The following is a 7,987-nucleotide window of genomic DNA, read 5'->3' on the forward strand; positions in this document are numbered from 1 at the left end:
AGCACTCTGCTGTAGTTTTTTCCTATTTGTTTTTGCAGTGTTTTTTAATTATTATTGTCCTTTAGAGTCTTGGAGAGTGGGTTAAATCAGTACTCAGCTATGTTTAATTATGTTAATGGTATTGATTTTTAGTTACAAAGTCTAATTAAGTTTCTTCAACTTTTCCCTTACAATTGTCTTTTTTATGATAATGATGATGTTGATTTTTTTTAAATAAAAGGACACTTAAGTTGGAATAATATTAAATATTAGCTCCTGGTTTGTTAAATAGAAGCTTTATTACACTTTCATCTCTTCACCCCTCTCTCCTTCACATTTTTAGACCTAAAGAACCAAAGAGAAGTTGAAAGCAAAATGGAAATGTGTATGTTGATTTACTTTTTGCTGATTTGATAAATAGCAAAAGGCAACATGATAGGTTAAAAAAGAAAAAGCTATGGCTTAAGGCAGACATGTGTGAAACAGAGGCACTCTGATGTGAACACTGTCCTAGAGCTTGTTTCATTCTGCTGTGACTTGCTGGTGTTTCTTATCTGCTGGATTCGGAGTATTTATAATGGGGATGTGGAAGCTACAGATGTGAATTACCAGTGTTAGGCCCTCTTACAGGGGGTCAGTCTTACACTTCTTGCCATCCCTGGGGCCACCTTTTCCTTTTCCTGTGACTTTGACACAAAGTTCTTATTTAACCTAGCAGTAACACATTTTAATTACATTTGTACTATGGTCTCAATGTTTGTGTCCCCCCAAGACTTGCATGTTGAAATCGTAACTCCTGAGGTGATGGTTTTAAGACATGGGGCTTTTAGGGAGGTGACTTGGTCATCAGGGTGGAGTCCTCATGAATGCAGTTCATGCCTTTATAAAAGAGGCCTGAGAAGCTCCTTGCTGCTGCCACCATGTGAGGACTCTGCAAAAAGACAGCCGTCTAGGAGGTGGCTCCTCACCAGACACCAGACCTGCCAGCCTTTCATCTTAGACTCCTCAGCCTTTAACACTGTGAGAAATCATTTTCTACTGTTTATAAGACACTCAGTCTATGGTATTTTTAAGCAGAATGAGTGAATTGAAATAATTTCTAATGATTATCTTGGATAATTTTATTGAGGAAAACTCATCTGTTTTTATGACAAAATTTAAAATAAATTCTTAATACCTAAAAAGAAATAATGTTGATAGATTTTTAAATGAGTTTGGGGATAATTCATAAGTCTGCACTATTAAGCCTTTCCTTGCAAGGATATAATCCCTCTCTTCATGTCTTAAAATCTTCCTTTTTGTTCTTCAGGAGAGTTTTGAGATGTAAGGTGGACCCTGTATTTCTTAAATTGAATCACTAAGTAATTTTGGTGTTCATACTGGGATTTTGTAGTTACAGTTCCACTTAACACTGCATGCTGCTGTTGTGGCCAGCACTATATTGAGTAACTTACCATTATTCATTTATCTAATTCTTACAAAAATCCTGAAATTTAAGAACTATGTGGAAACCAATTTAAAGTCTGGAACTGACATTAGATCAATTAAGGAATTTTCCCAAAGTCATGCAATAAGCATATGGCAGACCTAGAATATAAAACTAATTCTGTTTCTACATCAGACTATTTTTTATTATTGCACTATTTTATTCTGCTCCCTTGATTTAAGGAAACACACACACACACACGCACACCCCTTCCAAGTAACACACACACACACACACCCCTTCCAAGTAACACACACACACACACCCCTTCCAAGTAACACACACACATACCCCTTCCAAGTAACACACACACACACACACACACCCCCCACCCCCCACCCCACACACACCCCACCCCCCACCCCACACACACCCCTTCCAAGTAACGGTGGCCGGGAGAAAACTTAAAAGGGTCCAGGCCCTCCGCCTGGGTGCCGCCTCCCGCCCCGCCGGCGGCCCGCACCAGTCCGCGAGGGCGGGCACTGCTCTCCCTGCAGCCTCAGCAGGGCGGGCGCGGGGTCTGCGGGGGGCGGGGGCGGGATGCGGGGCGGAGAAGGAGCGCCCTAGTATATATTCTTGATTCATTTATACTGAACTCCCAGCCAGCAGCACTCTCACCCACGCCTGAATAGAACTTACCTAACATGTATTTTCTCCATGAGGCAAACCACAGCCGCCTTCTGCTGAGGAACGCTACGCAGCACTTCAGCGCTACACTTGGGGGCAGTTTTAAACTGTAAAGCCACCAAGAAAAAGCAGAGAGATGTGAAAAATGTGGCACCAAATATACTGTGAAAATGATAACTTGTTTACACCTTGAGAGCTGAAACAGTAAGGCAGAGTGTTGCCCTGTGTGATCTCAGCCGGGGACTGGGAGTACTCCGCACACATGCACAGACAGCTGGGAAAGCACAGCGAGCGCTGATTTGGGGTTACAAGTAAATTTTATACAGCAAAGGAACTGATCAAAAAGGAATCTAGGAATGTGAGGATGGGTCTCTCTCCCTCCCTCTCTTTATATATACGTACACAACACACACACACACATATATATACCTATTCGCATACACACATAGATGATCATATATTCATATAATATGTACATATATGTTTAATTTGATGCTACTATAACTCTATTAGTCTTCTTTATTCAACATTTTGTTTCTCAGATCCATCCATGGTGATGTCTTTAGACCTAGTGCATTCATTTCTCTCCTTCCAGCGTTACTGAGATATAACTGACACACAGTACTGCGTAGTTTAAGATCTACAACATAATGAATTGACTCACAAACATCATGAAGTGACTACCACAATACATTTAGCGAACATCCGTCATCCCATAGAGATACAAAATAAAAGAAAAAAATTTCCTTATAATGAGAACTCTTGGGATTTACTCCCGTAACAATTATCATATATATCATACAGCAGTGTTCACTGTACTTACCATGCTGTGCGTTACTTCTCTGGTGCATATTTATCTTATAACTGGAAACTTGTATCTTATGACCATCTTCATTCCTCCTTCCCCAAGCCCCCACCACTAATAACCACAAATGTGATCTTTTTAATGATTTGTTTGTTTTGAAGTATAATTGACCTACAATGCTATGTTAGTTCTTAATACACAACACAGTGATCTGATATTTCTGTACATTATAATATAAACACGACAATAAGTCTAATTATCATTTGTCACCACACAAAGGCATCATATTTATATGGACTATATTCCGCACAGTGTAGATTTCATACCAGTGACTCATTTATTTTATAACTGGTAACTTGTACCTCCTAATCTCCCTCATCTATTTCTCTCATCTCCCCACCTATTTCCATCTTGCAACCGTCTGTATCTATGACTTTGCCTCTTTTTTTGTTATGTTTGACCAGTTCTTTTGTTGTATAGATCCCACCTATACATGAAATCATATGGTGTTTGCTTTCTTTGACTTATTTCACTTAACATAATACACTCTAGGACCATCCATATTGTCACAAGTGGTAAGATTTCTTTCTTTTTTATGGCAAAGTAATAATCTGCTATATATAGATATGGTTAGGGTTAGGGATATATATATATATATATCACATCTTCTTTATTCATTAATCTATTGATGGGCACTTAGGCTGGTTCCATGTCTTGACTATCTTAAATAATGCTGCAATGAACATAGAAATGCATATATCTTTTCCAATTAGTGTTTTCATTCTTTTTTAAATACTCAGAAGTGGAAATCCTACATGATATGGTTTTATTTTAATTTTTTTGTTATGAATCTCTGTACCGTTTTCCGCAGTGGCTGCACCATTTTACATTCCCAGCAACAGTGCATGAGGATTGTCTTTTCTCACATCCTTAACAACACTTGTTATTTCATCTTGTTTTGAAGACAGTCATTCTGAAAGTTGTGAGTTGATATCTTACTGTGGTTTTGATTTGCATTTCCCTGATGCTTAGTGATCTTGAGCATCTTTTCATGTGCCAGTTGCTCATTTATATGTCTTCTTTGGAAAAATGACTTCATGTCCTCTGCTCATTTTTTAAATGAGTTTGTTGTTTTTATCCATGTGGAGCTGTATGAGTTATTTGTATGCTGTGGGTGTTAGTCCCATATCAGACATGAAGTTTGCAAATATCTTCTTCCGTTCAGTAGGCAGCTTTCTGTTTTGATTATAGTTTCATTCTCTGTATAAAAGCTTTTTAGATTGATTTGGCCCCTTTTCATTATATTTGCTTTTGTTTCCCTTTCTGGAGAAGACAGATCCAAAAAAAGTATTTATAAGACTGATGTCAAAGAGTGTATTGTTTGTGTTTTCTTCTAGGAGTTTTATGGTTTCAGTACTTATATTTAAATTGATTTTATTGTACATCAGAAATTGACACAACACTGTAAACTGAATATGCTTCAATAATAAAGTAAAATAAATCCATTTTGAGTTTATTTTTATATATAGTGTGAGAAAGTAGTCCAGTTTGATTCTTTAGCATGTAACTGTTCAGTTTCCCCAACACCGTTTGTTGAAAAGGCTGTCTTTTTGCCATTGCACATTTTTGCCTCCTTTGTCATTGATTAATTGATCATTTTAGGTTGGGTTTATTCCTGGACTTTCAATCCTATTTCAACTATGGGTATGGGTCTGTTTTTATGTCAGTACCGTACTGTTCTGGTTACTGTAGCTTTGTAATATAGTTTGAAATCAAAGAGTGTGATATCTCCAGCTTTGCTCCTTTCTCAAGATTGTTTTGGTTATTCAAGATCTTTTGTGTTTCCATACAAATATTAGGTTTTGTTCTAGTTCTGTGAAAAAACTTCATTGGTATTTTGGTGGGTATTGCATTGAATCTGTGGACTACCAATCCATAAGCACAGTATATCCTCCCATTTGTTTATGTTGGCTTCAAATTTTTAACAGTATCTTATAGTTTCGGTGTGTTTTTTTGTTTTGTTTTGTTTTGTTGAGTAAAGGTCTCACACGTCATTAGTTAGATTTATTCCTAGGTATTTATTCTTTTTGATGCAATTGTAAATGGGCTTGTTTTCTTGATTTCTCTCTCTGATAGCTCATTGCTAGTGAGTAGAAATGCAATAGATATACAGATTTCTGTATATTAATTTTGTATCGGAAAACTTTACTGAAGTAATTGGTGACTTCTAATAGTTACTTGGTGGCATCTTTAGGATTCTCTAAACATAGTGTCATGTCATCCGCAAACAGGTGTGAAAGCTTTACTTCTTCCTTTCCAATTTGGATTGATTTCTTTTTCTTGTCTAGTTACTGTGGCTAGGACTTCCAATATTGCGTTGAATTAACGTGTTCGAAGTGGACATCCTTGTCTCGTTCCTGACTTCAGAGAAATGTTAGCAACTTTTCACCATTGAGTATGATGTGAACTGTGGACTTGTCATACATGGCTTTTATTATGTTGAGACTTGCTTCCTATTTACTCACTTTGTTAGGGTTTTTAATTATAAATGGATGTTGAATCTTATCAAAATCTTTTTCTGTATCTATGAGTTTATCATATGATTTTTGTTCTTCAATGTGTTAATCTGGGATATCACATTGACTGACTTGCAAAGACTGAACCATTCTTAAATCCATGGGATAAATCCCGCTTGATCATGGTGTGTGATCATTTTACTGTATGGTTGAATTTGGTTTGCCAATGTTTTATTGAAGATATTTGTATCTGTGCTCATTAATGATATTGGCCTGTAAGTTTTTTGTTTGTTTGTTTTGTTTTGTTTTGTTTTGTTTTTGTGGTGTCTTTGTCTAGTATTAGTATCAGGGTGGTCCTGGCCTCATAGAATGAGTTTGGAAGTGTAATTTCCTCTGCAATTTTTAAGAACAGTTTGAGAGGAATAGGTTTCACCTGTGAAGCTGTCTGATCCTGAACTTTTGTTTCTTGGGATTTTTTTTTTTTTTTTTTGATTACTGATTTAATTTTATACTAGTAACTTGTCTGTTTATACTTTCTATTTCTTCTTAATTGAATCTTGGGATATTGTACATTTGGGAATTTGTCCGTTTCTTCTAAGTTGTCTATACTATTGGCATATAATTGTTCATAGTGATAGAAATGATTCTTTGTGTTTCTGTGGTGTCAGTTGTAACCTCTCCTTTTCAACATTTGTTGAGTGCCTGTCCTATGCTAAGCACTATGCATAGACATTTCCCCAAGCTACCTCATTTAATTTTGCCACCAATCATGTAGTAGAAATATCACTATCTCATGTTATAGATATATAAGCCAACTTAAAAAGTTAAGTTATCACAAATCTGCAGTTGCAACATTGGGAGTTGAATGTAAACTCAGGGTTTTTTCTACCGCATCAGGATTCAATAGGTTTGAAGATGCACTAAAAAATCAACAACTAAGATAGCTGTTTTATTTTCTTCTGATATGGGCTCTTGGAAAATTGTTTGTTTTCTTAATTATTCATTTTATCTTATGATGGATATATAACTCTTAAAATGGCATCTTGCAATGCATTGTATTTAATAATGTAAAAATATAATTTTGGCTGTCATAGCATAATGAAATTCCATCCACAAAACCCAGTTGATAGTTAGCCACAGAAAATGAGTGCTACTCAACCATCAAATTGAATAGCAATTCCCAACACACTGTACAGATCTTCACCTAAATCAGTGCAAACTTCTCCTTCTCCTTTTTTCCCTTTGGCCTGAAATAGACTCAGAAGTGTCTAAGAATTTTAATATATTTATACTTATAATTGTATGCTAAATGATAGCTACATCAAAAATAAACACTTTTTTATGAAGAGTGTGATACACTGTGTAGAACTTCACGACAAGAGAACTCCTAAGACAACACGTTATCCAGAATGGCGTTGTGTTTATGTTTGCTCAGTGCTCACCCAGGGATTTCCAGACCTCAGATCTGATGTTTGTTTTTCATATTGTTTACTTTGAAGTATGTGATGTCTCTGAGTAGTGTGTGTGAGATCCCATCTTAGAGAATTCTTTTCTTTATACTTTCATTAATGTTAGAAATGTGTATTAAAGTTTCCTGGAAATCTATTTTTAAAGCCTTCACTTATTCTTTCATTTTCAAAAACAGGTATAGATTGCTGCAGGGATACCAAAATTAAAGGAGTTCTGCTCGTTACTAGAAGAGCCAGAAAGCTTATTAACCGGTCTGGTTAACACTTTCCCCTCCATTAAGAATAAATAGGCTGGAGATAATTAAGAGAACTGGTTAATGTGTATAATCTGTTTATAAACTAAGGCCAGAAATTGTTAAATATCAGGTATAATTTCATTTGGAAAATGACATCTCTTTATTTTCAGATATGACATTTGACAAGTGAAAGAACTAACTCATATTATGTTTCTTTGTGGAAAGGGATTTGCAACCAAAAAGAATTGGTTCCAGAGGGCTAAGCATTTTTGACATGTTCTTGAACGCTCATGCCCATTGTTTTATTAGAAAAACATGTTGGTTATTAGAATCCGAATTTTAATAAGGAAACTAAAGAAGGTTTGTGAGAGAAAGCCTGGTGATACAACAAGAGACAGTGTTATAAACATCAAGGACATTTCTGAAACCGATAGAATATTAATTTAATTCCAAATTTGCTGGACAATCCAAAACCTTACAGATTCACAAATTTAATCTTAATGTCAGACTTTCAAAGTATCTCCACTTGGTTGAAATTTCCAGGACCCTCTCAGGATGTTTAATTTTGTAAATGCTACAGTAACACAGCACAGTAGAGAAAACCTTCAGGTCTACAGTTAGAGAGACCTGGGGCCGCATCGCATCTCTTTACTTCCTAGTGATGGGACCTACATCAAGTTATTCACTCTGTTTTAGCTTTCTTATCTATGAAATGGTGTTAATTACAGTACATATTTCATGGAGTTGTTGTGAGAATAAAATAAAATAATGAACATACAATGTTTAACTCACAGTAAGCTCTCCATCCTTGGTCCTGCTTGTTTGTTATTATCGCATTATCCTGGGTCAAAATGGGGACAGGGAATATG

The sequence above is a fragment of the Camelus dromedarius genome, chromosome 33 (assembly GCF_036321535.1).
Source record: "Camelus dromedarius isolate mCamDro1 chromosome 33, mCamDro1.pat, whole genome shotgun sequence".
Taxonomy (NCBI): domain Eukaryota; kingdom Metazoa; phylum Chordata; class Mammalia; order Artiodactyla; family Camelidae; genus Camelus; species Camelus dromedarius.